Source organism: Lepus europaeus, chromosome 4 (assembly GCF_033115175.1).
Source record: "Lepus europaeus isolate LE1 chromosome 4, mLepTim1.pri, whole genome shotgun sequence".
Lineage (NCBI taxonomy): Eukaryota > Metazoa > Chordata > Mammalia > Lagomorpha > Leporidae > Lepus > Lepus europaeus.
The window spans coordinates 74,120,813-74,138,575 of NC_084830.1; positions in this window are offsets into that span (position 1 = coordinate 74,120,813).

The following is a 17,763-nucleotide window of genomic DNA, read 5'->3' on the forward strand; positions in this document are numbered from 1 at the left end:
CTTAAAACATTGTCAACTCTATATACTGTGAGAGCCACTGAGAGGTAACTCTGGGCATTATGTAGAACACAAGAATTTGAACTGAAGAAACTACCTACATAACTAAGTTGTGAAATCTAGAAAACCTAGAAATGTGGTGTTGTAGAAGCCTCTTCGAATGTAGAATGAGAGAACATGATTTCAAACCCTGTTTCTTCCACTTACTAAGACATTTGTTGTGTATTTTCTCTCTGAAACTATCTCACTGGGTCACTAATTGTTAACTTGCTCTCACTCTCTTGGAAGTGTCAGACAGACACAGTATTTGTTCATACTAATGCTGTACTTTAGTGGTCTAGGTCAGTGCTGTGTAAACTCTGAGTAAGAGCAGTTTTCCATCTTTATATGACAAGGAAAAGCAAAAGAGAAACATGATTTTATGACACATCAAAATTATATGAAATTCAAATTTGAGTGATTATAAAGTTTTATGGAACTTAGAAAAACTCATAGACATAATTGCACACTGCCCAGGTCTGTTTTCTTGTTACAAGCACTGTGGAATAATTGTGATAGGGAAACAATGGTCTGCATGAGACTGCCCCATACGAGTGGATGATATCAACTCATAACTTTTCCCCTATAGTGTATATCATTTCATCACCACTTGTTGATGTAGAAACTGGATGTAGCAAATAAAATCGGAACTTCATTCTGATTTCACTGCCCAATCTGTCTCTCTATGCCATTTAATTTGATTTTCATAACAAGCATATGGTACGACGTTATTACAATGTCTCACAGCTCATAAAACAAGAGTCTGAATCCGATTTCTGGTATATTCGACTCCAAACCTTCTTTCATTATGTTGTTACCACTGCTGTCATGGTTGTCTAGTAAGTGCTTGCTTGTTCAATTTATCTTTCCTATTCACAGATTTGGTACAAGTTTCCTGTAATCTGGTTGATAACAAAATTTCTGATAATCTTGACAATTTAACTCATTATATTAAGAAAATCCTCAAAGATATTGAAGTGTTATATAGGAGACAACAATTGCAGGTAATGTATCAGATAAATATTTGGAAATACTTAAAAGCATCATTAGAGCACACACAACTCAGTGAGCCTGTGACTGACTAGCAGTATGCACTGAAGCCTGATCACCTAAAGTTTACCTAGATTTAAAGGACAAAATCTGCCGCCTGTGCCTATGCCTTAGGGACCGCAACTTCCAAAGGGTGATACAGTCATGCTGTAGAAAACCGTAAAAGTCACAATATCTGCTGGAAACTGAATAGGTGTAACTAAGCTTTTCTCTGCCTCTTCTCCATTTCTTTGTTTGTAAATTGAGGATTACATGTTTAAAGAGCTATTTGTAAATGTTTTACTTGTTTACTTGAGAGGCAGAGACACAGGTACACAGACACACACACACACACACACAGAGAGAGAGAGAGAGAGAGAGAGGGAGAGCAAGTTCCCATCTGTTAGTTCACTCCTGAAATGACTGCAGTGTCTGCAGCTGGGTACTCAATGCAGGTCTCCCATGAGGGTGCCTGCCCCCATCACCTGAGACCTTCCAGGGTGTGATTAATAGGAAGCTGGAGTCAAGAGCCAGCACCTAGATAGGAACCCAAGAATTGCAATGTGTGATGTGAGTGTTTTAACCACTAGTCCAGATAATGTCTCTCATCCCTAAGGTTAAATGATCTTTGTGAAGCTTTTTGAGCTTTCCCTCACCACTTGTTGTAAATTCAGTATGGATGTAGAACCTATACCTTACATGCTTCTAGGCCACCTGCACATGCATTTTAGCATATTCTCTGCATGTATGTGTTTGCATATGTGTTTCTCCTGCTCAACTCCTTGGAGGCAAAAACCATCTTTTATATAATTCAATCATTTGCACTTTTAGCAGGATGCTTAACATTTAGCACTTTATATTTTTTTCTTTAGTGTCAATCAATTGTAACTTCAAACAATATTGTTTTTCCAACATTATACTATCATATAACAGGTAAAACCTGATCAGGTTACTGGTAAACACTCAGAACAAATTGAAACCCATCGACTACGAGCAGAGCTGAGCCGAGCCATGCTGTAAAGGCAGACCGAAAGATAGTTTTAACAGATGCTAGGTAGCAGGATGGACCCGGCTTTGAATCACCACCTTTGAAAAATTATAAATTGAAGTCTCAATCCTCAATATCTCAGAATGTGACCTTACGCGGGAATAGAGTCATTGCAGAAGTAATTGGTTAAGAGGAAGTATTCCTCTAGTAGGGTGTGTGCCTAGTCCAATGTGACTGGTTTCTTCACAAGAAGACTATCACAGAAAGTCAGAGACATGCAAGGAGAGCACCATGTGATGAGGATGGCAGAGATAGGAGTTGAATCATTGAAAGGAGAAGAATATTGAAAATTTCCAGGAACACACCAGAAACTACGAAGAGACAAAGAATACTCCTACTCATTTCAGAGAGAAAGCACAGCCCAGCAGACAGCTTCATATCAGACTTGTGGTCTCCAGAACTCTGAGACAATACTTCCTGTTATTTTGAGCCACAGACAGTATCTTGATATGGTACCCTAAGCTAAAAGCACACAAGGGATGGATGACTAGAAATAGAACATCCTATAATACAGCTCATGTTTAGTATGATCTTGTGGTCAGGCACAGCTTTACATACAGCATATCATTCATTACAGTGGTGTGAACATAAGCTTTAACAATTGACTGTCTGGGAGACTAGGAAAGTGGATCCATGATTAGAGCATTTGCTGATTGCTCTATTGTTACTCTTCCCAATACACCCCCATTGAGAGGAACCTTAGTGATACCAACCAACCGGAAAAATCCCTGAAATTTTAACACTCTCATGAGTTGGTGTAAATTGATTTCATCATACCATTGGATGTCATGAGCCCTACTTAACTGATGAAAAAACTAAGTCTGGCATGATCACATAACACTCCCAAGAGCATCAGGGTGTCAAAGGTGACAGCCTACTGTGAAACTACAGGTATCTCAAAACAGAGATAGAGTGCCACAGAGTGTGATAACCGTCCAAGTGTGTGCTAGGACCCTGTACCATCTTAAGATCAGCCGCCATTGTTTTCCTCCCAAATGTAGTTGTATGTTCATGGATACATTGATTTAAGTACATTTTGCTTTCCTCTGAAATAAATGCATAGAAGAATTCAAAGTAACCCATCTCAAGAAATAAATCAACATCTGTTACTGGACATTAGCAATACGCTACACTTGTAGGGATCAGCAGAGACAAGGAGAATCATCTCCAATGATTTGGTAAAACTTCAGCTCTGTCCCAGTTTGTTTATTCTGTCTTCACAAACTTCTATTTTTTTATTTTTTTTTTAACTTTTATTTAATGAATATAAATTTCCAGTGTACAGCTTATGGATTACAATGGCTTCCCCCCCCCCAACAACCTCCCTCCCACCCGCAACCCTCCCCCCTCCCGCTCCCTCTCCCCTTCCACTTGCATCAAGATTCATTTTCAATTCTCTTTATATACAGAAGATCAATTTAGTATAAAGATTTCAACAGTTTGCACCCACATAGCAACACAAAGTGAAACATACTGTTTGAGTACTAGTTATAGCATTAAATCACAATGTACAGCACATTAAGGACAGAGATCCCACATGAGGAGCAAGTGCACAGTGGCTCCTGTTGTTGACCCAACAAATTGACACTCTAGTTTATGGCGCCAGTAACCATCCTAGGCTGTCGTCATGAGTTGCCAAGGCTATGGAAGCCTTCCAAGTTCACCGACTCTGATCATATTTAGACAAGGTCATAAAAGACAGAGTGAGGATAGTAACCAATGATCCTAAGAGTGGCATTTACCAGGTTTGAACAATTATACAGCATTAAGTGGGGAAGAGGACCATCAGTACACACATGTTGGGAGTAGAGCCATTGGTGGTAGAGTAGAGGTTATGATTACAAAGGAATGAGGCCCAAGTGCACTAGACAGGGCCTAGAACAAAGGACAGAGTCATTATTAGAGGAGCTAAGAAAGGTGCTGTCTAAGCTACAATTAAGTTTTCTGATTGAGAGGCAAATAGAACCTGATAGAAGGGGCTTGATAATAATCTGGTGGGCTTTAGGCCTTGTAAATTCAGAGGCCCAGACCTATCTATCTCTTCCCATGGGGTATATCCTAAGGGAGGTGTGAACCTCCTAGGGGAAGGCACTCTGTTGACTTTCATTACTTGGCTGGCCTGGGAGGAGAGCTGGCCAGGTAAAGGCAGGTGGCATCTCTAACAAGAAATTTACAGTTCTGCCTGCAATGTTGCTGACCCTACTTGGCCATCCCCTCAGCTGCAGTGGTCACTTTGGAAGCTGGGCTGAGTGAAGGGCTTTTCAGCTTAGAGCCAATAAGATCTGTGGCTCTGACCTGGGCATCCTTCGACTCCAGGGCAGGTCCATTACCAGTGATCCAACTCTTGGCAGAGCTGCCAGGGCTCTTCACAAGCTGACTTCTGCTGAAGCCCAGGCTTACCACATTGCAAGCCAGTGCAGTGGACTGGCCTGTTGGGTCTCTTTGAGGCACATCACTGTACAGATCAGCCATTAATAGGCCTGCCACCCATTGCTTCTGATGCCGAGCTTTCTTTTCCTCCTGGTTTGTGTTAAAGCAGACCAGAGGATGCAAGTCAAGGGAGTGCCCGTTTCCCATCTCTAATCTTCGGTGGCCTGAACTACAAGTCTATAGTCACAGGCATGTTCTGTAGTAGTTTTTCTAAGGTAGACAATGCCCATGAGGAAAATTATATTCTCACTTTCAAACTTTCTTTCCCTTTGGTCTGAAAGGGAGGTTTTTTCTACTTACTGTATACTTCGCTGATGGCGAAGTGAATCTAGCTATGAGATTATTATTTGAGTTCTTATTTTGGCTATGCTATTGCAGAAAAATGTTAGCCATCTCTTTTATAAGGTCTAAAGATTAAATTGTGAATCCTACAGATTCCTTTATAATAGAATTAGTTTCCTACCTTGAAGAGAATAGAGAAATGAAAGAACAAGTTGGGCTTAGAATAGAGAAATGAGGGAGCAAGTCCTAGATCGCTTGCTGAAAATAGCAATATCACATGAATCCTTAGCATACCGTTTCAACCACTAGATAACAACTTAAGAAAACATTTACCAGAAGGTCCAATGCCTTCTATAAATTTTAAGAATCATGTATTTGAAAACACCTCTTAAATATCTAACATGGTGTAGTTTGTTTAGCCAGTAGACTTAAGCACAACCATCTAAAATGTTTTTAGTTTCTTTCTACCAACAAGTCTAAAACATATGATACACAGATTCAGGTCCCACAAATTAAAATGTATCTTTGATTGATTTTAGCAGCTTAAATTTATGGACAATCTTATCTATAAGCCATTTGAAATAAAACTCTTAATAAAATTTCCCCATGTGGACATACAATATGTACACACATATAATATAGCATAATAGACCAATACATCAATTTTAATAATAGCTTTTAAAATCTTTAACTCTTTTTGTAGATTGCCAATTGATTTGAATTGCTTTTTCTTTTTAGTAACCTCAGTTAACCATACTTTCTCTCATTTGGTACTGTTAATACATTATTGGCTTCATCTGTTTACAGAGCCATCCCAAAGTACTGAATACAATAAAAGTGGCTGGAAAAAGTCCATAGGAACCTATAGGAGGACAGCTAAACACAGAACCAACAACGCTTTAGTTTTATGAGCAGCAGATATTCAAATTTTTGAAAAAAGCACATATTTAAATAACCCATAGCTCTTAATAAAAATTCAGCTGTTTTTGAACAATTAGAATTTAACAGACATCAAGAGAACATAATAGATTACTTTAAAACATTGCTTTAACAGAGCATCAGAGTTTAATTCTATATCAAAGAGAAATTGAGCTTCCTGTGATCTTTTGCTGTGAGGTTTCCTTCCTTTACCTTCTTTCATATTGGTGACCATGTTTCTGTGTTTCTGTGTGTAACACATCTTTAAGCATCTTTTTCAGGGCAGGATGAGTGGCAACAAATTCTTTCAGTTTCTGTTTGCTGTGAAAAGTCTTAATTTCACCTTCATTCACAAATGAGAGCTTTGCAGGATATAGTATTCTGGGCTGGCAGTTTTTCTCTCTTAGTACCTGGGCTATGTCTCGCCATTCCCTTCTAGCTTGTAGGGTTTCTGATGAGAAGTCTGCTGTGAGTCTAATTGGAGATCCTCTAAGAGTGATCCGACGTTTCTCTCTTGCACCTTTTAGGATCTTTTCTTTATGTTTCACTGTGGTGAGTTTGATTACAACATGTCGTGGTGAGGATCTCTTTTGGTCATGTTTATTAGGGGTTCTATAAGCTTCCTGTACTAAGATGCCTCTGTCCTTCTCCAAACCTGGGAAATTTTCTGCTAGTATCTCACTGAAAATGCCTTCTAATCCTTTCTCCCTCTCCATGCCTTCAGGAACTCCTAGAACCCGAATGTTGGGTTTTTTAATAGTATCCTGTAAATTCCTGACAATATTTTTTAGATTTCTAATTTCTTCTTCTTTTCTTTGGTTTGCCTGTTTCCTTTCCTGTTCTCTGTCTTCTAAGTCTGATATTCTCTCTTCTGCTTCGCCCATTCTGTATTTAAGGCTCTCTAATGTGTTTGTCATTTGATCTATTGAACTCTTCATTTCATTATGATTTCTAGTCACTATCAGAGTTTCTTGTTCCACTAGTTGTTTCATTTCATTTTGATTCCTCCTTAATATTTCACTTTCACGAGAGAGATTGTCTATCTTGTCCATTAAGGATTTCTGTAGTTCAAGAATTTGTTTTTGAGAACTTCTTAATGTTCTTATCAATTTTTTGAGATCTGCTTCTTGCATTTCTTCGATCTCATCATCTTCATAATCTTGAATTGGGGTGTCTTTTTCATTTGGGGGCGTCATAGTTTCTTCCTTGTTCTTGTTAGCTTGGTTTTTGCGTTTGTTGTTTGGCATGTTGGAGATATTTGGTTTCTTCACTGTGGTGTTTTTTCTTGTTACACTATGGCTCTATATTAAGTGGACTGTCTGGTTTCGGTGGAGCCTTAGAGGCTTGAGATGAGTGTGGACTGAGAGCTGTGTTTGGTTCCTCAGGGTTGAGGGTGTGTCAAGGATGACACTCCCAGGTTAGGTGTGGTAAATCTCTCTTTCTTTTTTTGATTTAAAAGGGAAGTAATTCCGCACAGCTGAACGTAATTGGAGGTAGTTAGCAGGCAAATGATATACCCACAGGAGCCAGAGATCAGAAGCTCTTTCCCAAGGACCACACAGGGAATCTCTGCTGCCCTCAGTGTGGGCTCCAATTCTCCTGCAGTCTCCCACTGGGTTGCCAAGTTAGATGCTAATCTCCTGTTATTTCACCCCTCCCCACAGAGTCAGGTTTTTCTGCTAGGCTCAGGGCTGGTGCAGACCTGAGGTCGCCCTGCTTATGACGTATGTCCAAAATGGCGCCTGCTCTGTCTTGCTCGCCTGTGAGAGGTGAGCGGAGAGAGAGAAACTTGTGTCCGTATCAGTCACTTTTTTTATTTTTTTTTCTCTCTCTTCTAGTTAGCCTGGTGAACTTTTCCCCACGGAGTTTCAAGCCTCGTTCCCTCTAGCCTCCTCTTTCCGCTTGCCTGCTGGTATCTCGGGCTATGGAGGTTCGGCTCACCTCGCGTTCCAGCGCTGGTGCGTTGAGTCTGCCGCTGGTGTCCCGAACTTGGGCTCCCACGCTCTCCACGCAGGTCCACTGTGAATCACTAGTTCCGGAAGAGTTTCCTCTGCTGTTTCATCCCCTACTCTTCCTTGACACTGCAGTATCTCCACTTATATTAAACTTTCTCTCCCCCCGGACTAAGTGTGCTTCCTGCCTATTCCGCCATCTTGCCGCCTCTCTCTGTCTTCACAAACTTCTAAGAGTTGGCAGCATGCTTCTCCATGTAACCCCGGTTGCACTCTATGTTAAAGCAGGTACCACCTGGATATCTGAGTTACAGAGGAGTAAAGACATCCTTCACAGCCTTTCCTCTATGGCTTCCACAACACATAGGAACCGTAAGGAGTGCATTGGGCTAGATGATGAATTTATTAATCATAATATCCATCATGCTATCTATACTAATGAACATGCAGTTAAGTAAAAATGATGTGATCATGAACACAGGCTCAAGAAAGGTCTCGGATCCCCTGTATCCAATTGCAATCCCCAAGCAATCGCTTTCACCCATCAAAGAGTTTCTGCACCAACCACTGATCTTTGGCTGGGCAATGATCCTGTACTTGAGAGAAAAACAAACTATTACTTGGTAGAACCAGATCCTCTACCAGAAATCGATTCTGAATGGTTTAAAACTTATTGCTAGAATATCAGATAACTTACCTTAACTTCACGAATGGGGGTTTGCAAGAAACAGTGACAAAAAAGATTTTCAGAAGATATCTACTTTGTTTTATTCTATTAAAACAAAATGCTTGAGACTGAATAATTTATGAAGAACAAAATTTTGTTTTCCACAATTTGGGTGACTGGGAAGTCTAATATGAAGGTACTGGTGTTTGGTCTGGGGAGGGTTTTCTTGCTCCCTTCTTACATGGCAGAAGGGTAAGTTAAGCCAGTGATACAGGAAGGCACTTTTAAAAGGACCTGAAAGGAAACTTTTCTTACAGGCTCAACACTTCTTAACACCTTAACATTATAATACCTCAATTTTGGGGGCTTATTGAGACCATAGCCTCACCACTTGTAGTAAAAAGCCTAGTTCAGGGACTTAGTGTACATTGTCTACATTGATTCAGATCTGTGAGACATCTAATTACTGCACTTTATTTCAAAGTTTAACTATGAAAATCATATAAGAACCCATATGGTCAGTCAAGCAGGATTCATCAGAAAACCTACATGAAACCCTTCACAAACCATCAGGAGAACAAATGGATTCAAGAAATTTTAATGCAAGGCAGGAACAAACTTGTCAGTTCAAAATACAAATTTCCAACTTCTCCTGATGGAGATTAAGATCTCTGAGCTGTCAATGACAATTAGAAGGAGAAAAAGAGTCTAAACTATGGGACCGTCAAAAAGAGAAGGTTAAGCAGGGTTCACAGATTTATTCCACTTTGCACAGAAAGATCAAATGACGAGGCCCAAACCATGCTAAGTAATGAGGAAAATATAATAGCATGATTTGGCCCCCATTGTCAGGGCGAACACATCCCATCACTCTCTTTGGCAGCAAGCACACACGTGGGGATCCGTGAAGATAAACAGTGCAGCCAATCTGTAGAAAGGGCCCTGCACTGTTTCACAGAAGCACTAATACTCACTCATTTCACCCAATTCTTGTGTTGCAGTACTTTGTAGTAGTTTTTGATTAAATGCATGCTTGGCTTTTCCTTCTCTGGCCCCTTCCTTTACAATGTGTCTGTTTCACTCACCTTTGCAGAGCTAATGTGCTGTATAGAATTTAAAGGAATGACTGAAGAATCTAAGCTTTCCAATAGCAGCAATATAAAGATTGAATACATCACTCTCACCTTCTGGGGATAATTCTTATTTTCTTTTTTTATTTTTTTTTTTTTGTTGACAGGCAGAGTGGACAGTGAGAGAGAGACAGACAGAGAGAAAGGTCTTCCTTTTTCCGTTTGTTCGCCCCTCAAGTGGCCGCTACAGCCAGTGCATTGTGGCCGGTGCACTGCGCTGATCCAAAGCCAGGAGCCAGGTGCTTCCTCCTGGTCTCCCATGTGGGTGCAGGGCCCAAGCACTATGGGCCATCCTCCACTGCCTTCCCGGGCCACAGCAGAGAGCTGGACTGGAAGAGGAGCAACCGGGACAGAATCCGGCGCCCCGTCCGGGGCTAGAACCCAGGGTGCCGGCGCCACAGGCGGAAGATTAGCCTAGTGAACCGCGGCACCAGCCTAATTCTTATTTTTTTTTAGAAGATGCTGATGGATTCTCTTTCAGAAGCCCAGAATCATACCTTGTCTTTTTTTTTTTTTGTCCTTACAACCAACCCATAGGACAGATGTACATTGTTATTTATATTTTATTAAGAAACTAAGGCTTATATTTGTAGGACTCTCTGCTTGGTTGTTTTAACAATGTCCCTTCCCTAATAAACCTTGCTATTTTACCTCCCACTAAAAAAAAAAAAAAAAAAAAAAAAGAAAAAGAAAAAATTACTAACCAAATTTGGGCAGAATTTAAGAAAAATTTTTTAAATTTATTTGAGAGGCAAAGAGACACAGATAGAGAGAGACAGAGAAAGCTCCCATTGAATGCTTCACTCCCCGAACGCCCATAATGGTCCCCCTCCCTAGGCAAGGCTGAAGCCAGGGGCCAGGAATGCAATCCAGGTCTCTTATATGGATGGCAGGGATCCAGTTGCTTGAGCTACCACTGTTGCCTTGCAGAGTCTGCACTAGCAGGAAGCTGGAGGCAGGAGCCAGAGCTGGAAATTGAACTCATGTCCTCAGCTATGGGATGCAGGGATCTTAACTGCCAGGCTAAACACTGGGCATCATTTTTAAAAGCTTCCACTGTAAAATCAAGTAGTAGCTCTCCTTCTTACAAGCATATGACCTTTAACAATGTTTCTCATTTATAAAATATGGAAATTAAGTGCCTATATCACTGCTATTTTTTTAAGATTTATTTTATTTATTTGAAAGAGTTACAGAGAGAGGGAGAGACAGAGAGGTCTTCCATCCACTGGTTCACTCCCCAGATGACCACAATGGCGGGAGCTGCGCCGATCCGAAGCCAGGAGCCAGGAGTTTCTTCTGGGTGTCCCATGTGGGTGCAGGGGTTCAAGGACTTGGGCCGTCTTCTACTGCTATCCCAGGCCATAGCAGAGAGCTGAATCAGAAGTGGAGCAGCCGAGACTAGAACCAGCACCCATATGGGATGCCGACGCTTCACTCCAGGGTTTTAACCTGCTGCGCCACAGCGCGACCCTCTAACTTCTTTTTAATGTTATGGAATACTTGCGGTTCCTTTGTGTAGCAATAAGAAGTTTGTGTCACTCAGACGAAGCATTTCTTCATGCTGAGGAAATGTATCCTGGGTCAAGGCTTTGACTGACTTCCAGCTAAAACCCAAAAATCTCCAAAAATTACCGAAGTTTTATTCTTGCACAAAAGAGATATCCGTGAGTAAAACAGAAGACAGAAGAGGAAGGATAACTTGGGTCAGAGATGATATATTAATGATCTCCCTTTAATGCAACAAGCGTCCTGGTGTTATGTGGCCTGCATTCCTTTGGCAACACCTACCCAGACATCCCATAACATATGGGCAATTTTTTTATGTTGCTGTCATCTTAACCAGAAGCCAGATCTTGATTTGTTCTATAAAATTTATCCGGCTTGATGTATCCCTGCCAGGAACCACATTTCCATTTTGTTTTTTAACTTAGTGAATCTTTTATTCTGTTTTCTTTTCCAGGATTATCCTGATTTGATAAATTATGAACTCTCATTTAAAGTTTTGACCAAAGGCAGAACATTTGAACAGTTCAGTTCAGCTGTCCACACAGTTATGATCAATCAAATTTCAAGACTGCCAGCAATTTATATGCTTTTAAAATCATGTTGAGCCTGGGACCATATGGAAAAAGCTATGTGTATATATGGGAATATTTCATCTTTTGCTTTTGTTTGAGAGTCTTAAATGCTCATTGAAAAACCACATTTGGGAAAATATACAGCATTGATGCTATATTAAACAGAGCACTTTCTATTATGTCCTTTTAGAGGACACTTTATTAAATGAAACAAGGTTTATGTTCACTTGGCCTTCCAGAAAGGTTATTATAGCATGCATGATTCCCTTGGTATTCCTAGTCAATCAATCTTAATTACCTTGACCAGTTAAGAAGAACATCTATAGGGACAGCTGGTTTAAAAGAGTCCTAGTTTCTCTGATGTTCGTTTTTATTAGGCAGAAGTGGTAGTTATTGCTTTCTGGTCAAATATGGAGGAATTGTGACTTACAATTAAATGGGTGGCTTCTCTTTTGTCTTTGCTTCATAGGAGCCAAAAGTGATGTGGTTTCATCTCTCCTTGATCAACAGAAAGAGCACTGCTGGTTTTGCAACACCTGGTGATAAGCTGTCAGTTCTGGAGCACGCTCACTGAGACCAGGTCTCAGAACTTGTAGTTTGGTATTATCTTTGTGAATGAAAATTATTGTATATCCTTGGAAGACAAACCTTATCATAGAATGAGGTTTTGCTTTTTGTGGTGCAAGGGTGGAGCGTGGAGGATGTTGATAAGAAAAGTCTTCTGTGTTAAAAGCTGCAGATTTCAAGTATGGGTGCAGATTGGAATCACTCGGGGACTTCATCAAACACCTTTAAGGCCAGCCTACACTTCTAGGGGTGCTTGAAACATGACAGTGCTGGAGTAAGGGAACTGTTGTCAGAATTTCCTACTTGGATCATCAATGCACCCATAAGAACAGCCTGTGAGGTAAGAGCTGGCACCCTGATTTTCAACTAACCTCTGTCATCCACTCATCTCTGCCAACTCCAAACCAATAGCAACTGCAGATAGTAGAAAGGGCAAAGCCAGGAAGATGTCAACTACCAAGAACTGGTCACACCCTCCTAAACACACCACTGGATAAAAACAAACATGATCCTACTAAGATGATGCTTTGTCATCACTTCAGTGAGGCTGCTTCTGTGACTCACAGGAACTAGAAATCTGAAATTTCTTCTATGGGAGAATTTGATCATTGGTTGTTAGCCTTAGACTGGAGCTATTTATTCATTCCTTTTTCCCAGTGAAACAGAAGAATGTCGGCCCTTGCTCCAACATTCATAGGATTTTAAAGAATGAAGTAGGTATCTATAGTTATGGAAAGGGCACTATTGCATCACAGAGTAAGCAAAATCTATGTTAAGATCTGTATCAAAACCATTTTACTTGAATAAAACTTTAAGAGAACTCCCTAGATAGTGTAGTGGAAACCAAAAGCAAAACAAAACCAAAAAAAGAAACAGAGGTCCTGAGCACTGGAGACAATGTTGATGGAAGCTATAAAAGAAATGGGTAACAAGGGTTAAAAAATACAAACAAATTAATTATTTAACAAGTTAAGGAAATGAATGTGATGGCTGGCCAAAGACAAAATTCCCATGCTATTATCTTGTTCTTGTTGTTCAGAGGATTCTGGCTGGGAATGGGGGGTAGAAATGGGAGTGAGAGGGATAAGGGAACATTCACAACAGATGCATGTTCAGTGATGTTATCATCCTGCTTCAATAGTTTTTAACTATTACAGTGTACGGCTTTGAAGTATATGAAGCTCTTCTTCAGTTTTGTTTTTAAGAAAAATAACTAAGATTTGATTTGCAACATGGAAAGCCTAATGTAAAGTCTTTCCTTCTAACCTTTTCAATTGAAGGTAGTTTATTCTGATTTTGATTTCTGTGCCTGGTGGGACTCCTCCGAAGGTCTTTGGAATGTTAAGCATGGGGAAAAAATGTAGCCTTTGTAAAATGGAATGGAATCCATAGTCCTGTCATAAGCACTTTTAAATACAGTTTTTTTAAAAGATTATTCATAAGCAAAGGCTAAAATCTAGAGAAGTCTGGGAAATTAGAATCATCCCATAACTCAAAAACCTTCCACTTCCTAGAGGGTCGAAAAGACGAGATCAAGCCAGAAACAGCAGATGCAATATTTCTCAAAAATAGATTAGAATGGCTTTCCTGTCCAAGACCTTTGTACACAGTGAAATATGATTTCAAGAGAGCAATGAATGGTAGCAGCTAAATTATTTGAATGATGTGTTATAACATTGGAATAAGAAATTAAATAATAGCAGATAATTTAATTAAACAACTTCCCATCTTCAAATCTCCATCCTATAGAGAAATCTATATTTCAAAGGTCTTTTTGTATTCTGGAATTTGAAATATTTCCTCCTAATCACCTCCATGGAGTTGACAGTATTATTAATGCTGTATTGGCATTATTTATACTCATGGGGTTTTATTCTTGTTCTCCATGAATTTCAAGGTGATTTAGTGACTTTGAATTAGTCAAAGCTAATAATCCAAAATGCCCACACAAAGACGTGGTAACTGTGCTGTTCCTAGTGCCTGAGGAAATGGTCTACCTGTAAGTCATTCAATTTTCTTTATCCTGGAGTCATCGTGAAAAATTGTGATAGATTTTTCAGTTCTTTGTGGTTCTGGTTCCAGCAGTAGCTGTGGTTCCTGTCTTGTAGTTCTTATCAGCATCAAGACTTTGCACAGAAACCTATGTTCACTTTCAGAGTCTTGGTGAACTCCCCAGAGAAGTGGAGCCAGTACTTTACTGATTTGTGGTAATCCACAAGGGTGTTCTTTGTTCTTCCCACTGGTCAGCTGCAGATGTTTGAGGGAATGGTATTAAAAGGACCCAGAGTTAGCCAATAAAGCAGTAAAATCAGATTTTACTCAAGAACTATTGCAATAGGAAAAACAATGTCTCAGTGTAAAACTGAGCTCAATTCTGAAGACATCAAAGACAAGCAAGGATTTATAACCCGGAAGCAGTTTGGAAACTGAGTCAGTGGCTTAAACAAAATTGCTAAGAGGAGACTTCGGGGTCGGGGAGTTCTTACTAAACTGAGTTTAAAAGGATTCTGCTGAAGACAAGTCAAAGGGTCTTATGTCACTGGGGCAATGTGGAGCCCTGATTCCAGAAGGATTCTCTCTAAGCTGACCTAGGATTCTTGTTAAAAACAGGAGAGGCCAGTCCAACCAGGATGGGCACTGAAGCCTGAGGCACAGCTGAGAAGAGGATTCAGAGGAGCCGAGGAAATCTTGGTCAAGCAGAAAGCCTTTGTGGGCAGGAAGGGAACATCTGAGACTGTGGGATTCTGGATCTTAGTCCTCTGCCTGTGGGAGCTGGGACTTTTCAGGGGCATGGCTCCAGTCTTTGCACTGTTATTCTTTTCACAGGTGAAGATGTCCAAATTTTATAAATGTCCTTTCGATTTTCCAGTGATTTTGATGGCTGCTCATGGCAATGAAACTATTCCTAGGCTGTTCTATCTCTCTTGCCTCCAAACCCCAGTCCCATGCCTGGTCTCGTCCCATAAAATGTCTCCAGTTATTAGAAACCTCTTACTTTACTCACCTGGTATGCCTGCTCCAAGCCACAATGCAGGAGACTTCCCCAACATTTTAATCTATTCAAGGAAATATTAGGGAAAAAGTCTCTGTCAAATGAGGTTCCTGATAAGCTTGATTCAGCTTAGGGCTTAAATCTTTCTCTCCAATTCGAATTTGCCCAACTTTTCATCACATCCTGGCTCTGTGACTATTTCTCAAACTATTCAGAGCTGAGCAATAATAAAAGATATCAACCAGTATTCCCTCAAACCAAGAGTAACAGGAGCATGGTTTTGGTTGTCTTTTTCTCTTTGGCTCTGCTTCTTCCCATTGTGTAGGGCGGGAGACATGTCCCTGAACTGTCATTTTACAAATGTGTGGCATGAATCCAAAAGGCAGCTGGGTCCAACACGTTGAATTACAGAGTAAATGTATTTTTCTCCTGAAACATCTAGGGAGGGGGATCTCATCAATAGAGAGCCAGTTCTGTTTTCTTCACGTACGTACCCTTATCCAATAATACATAAATGTTGAAAAAATGCTCAGATTTGACAGTTCTATTGGGATCTATCATCTAATAAAAATCTCAATTCTTGATGTCTAAAATTAAATGAAGAAATCCACTTGAATATCCACCATATTAATGAATATATATTACGCACATACTTTAAGATCTCTCTGTAAGTACTGAATCAAAACATATATTCAAACATTATGAGCAATGAAAATATTTCATAAACAACCTAAAAAACAGCTCAAAAATTTTTAAAAATCATAAAAAAATTGAGATCTGAAAATAAAATCAAACGCATGCCTAAAACCTTTTAGTATTAGCTTTTTAAAATATTACACTACATAGCATCCTAAATGCATTGATGATTTCCAATCTGTTTCTTGTGTTTCTTATTTGTGAAAAATGTGAAAACACAAGGTACAATCAAGAGGAACAGCTTTCAAACACAGCAGAGGAAACATATAGCACTTTCTGGGGGGCGTAACTCAATTTTGAACTGTGCCACCCAGATCAATAAACCATCTCTGTTATTCTGAAATTTTTGTGCTTGGAAACTCGGAGGGAAAAGCTTTTTTTATTTGTGGACTTGGGCATGTTAACAGGAAACAGGAGTTCAGTCACTAGAAAAGCACTTTTTTCCCCTGACACAAATTTTGCCTTTGTGCTTTGATTGACAGTCATCCTACTGTCTATAAACAATCTACCAGTTGCCCCAAATCACCATTCAGTTCCTGCATCCAACATTTAAACATTGAGTGGTTTTGCGCTCAATAAAATTCCTTTTCATTTCGCCCTAGGTTGCCATGTCTCTTCAAACAGAGACAGAAAAGCCATGGTCTGTGTCAGACAGATTTTAATTTTCAGTCCTCATCCGTTTGGGGGAACTAGACACAGCAAACAGACTCTACCCCAAAGCCTAGCAACCTGTAGTTTAAACAACCAATGTGTTAGAGCCCCAGGATGGGGGCCTGGACCTGTTCACACATGAATAAAGAAGATTAAGATTTCCTTTCAAAGACGTGAAGCCTTTTTGACAGCCAGTGTCAACAGCGCTGTCTGCCTTCAATGTGAACCAGGCTTCTAGCACAGATTCCCACAGGGAGGTCCTGCTGATTAGCATGCTCCACACTGCCATTCCATGTCGGTATTTAATTGAAGAATAAGGGTGTAAAGTTTTGCAAACTCTTAGTTATCCACAAAGAAAGGATAACTTACAGGAATTGTTGAAAGAAAATCGCAGTGAACATGAACACCTCCCGGGAGCATTGAAACAGCGATGAACGGAGCAGAGCAAAGAGGAACAGCAGTGATTTCTATTATCTAATGGTAGGGAAGTTAACAAAAGCTCTGTCGTCCAAATGCATGTTTTGAAGTCTCAAAAAGCAAGTCCTACTAGACTGGGGGGAAAAGACATAAGTTTTCTTCCCAGAGTTATAAAATTGCATTAGAGAATCGACATTTATTCTGGAAACTTTCTTTTTTTTTTTTTTATTCTGGAAACTTTTAAAAAGTATTATTTGTCTTTACAGTTCTGGAGGGATACTTATCCATAGATGTTAAGGATATTTAAAATATAACTTTACACCAAATGCACTTGGTAATGTTAAATAAAATGGTAAGGGCTTTAAATTTGTTTATTTTATAGAAAATCAGATGCATGCACACGCATGCACACACACACAGATATGGACAAGAGAGATCTTCCATCTAGTGTCTTACTTCTCAAATGACCGCAAAAGCCAGGGTTAGGCCAGGCTGAAGTGCGGATCCAGGAACTAAATCCAAGACTCCCACATGGGTGGCAGGGACTCAAGCATTTGAGCCATCATCTGCTGTCTCCTAGGGTATGCTTTAGTGGGAAACTGATATTCCAACATGGGATGTCAATGTTCTGAGTGGTGTCTAAATGACTGTGCCATATACCCACTCCTGGAATGGGGACTTATTGAATAGTGAGTTTCTTATCAGATGGCATCTGTTTAGTAAGAGGTAACAAAGAAAAATAATGTCATGTCTACAAACATCAGTCAAATTTAATTATCCCACTTCATTGAATTGCTTAAAAGTATGTTAAATTATAGATGATTTTGCTTTCAAATGGTATACGTCTATTAATTTACATCTATTGAA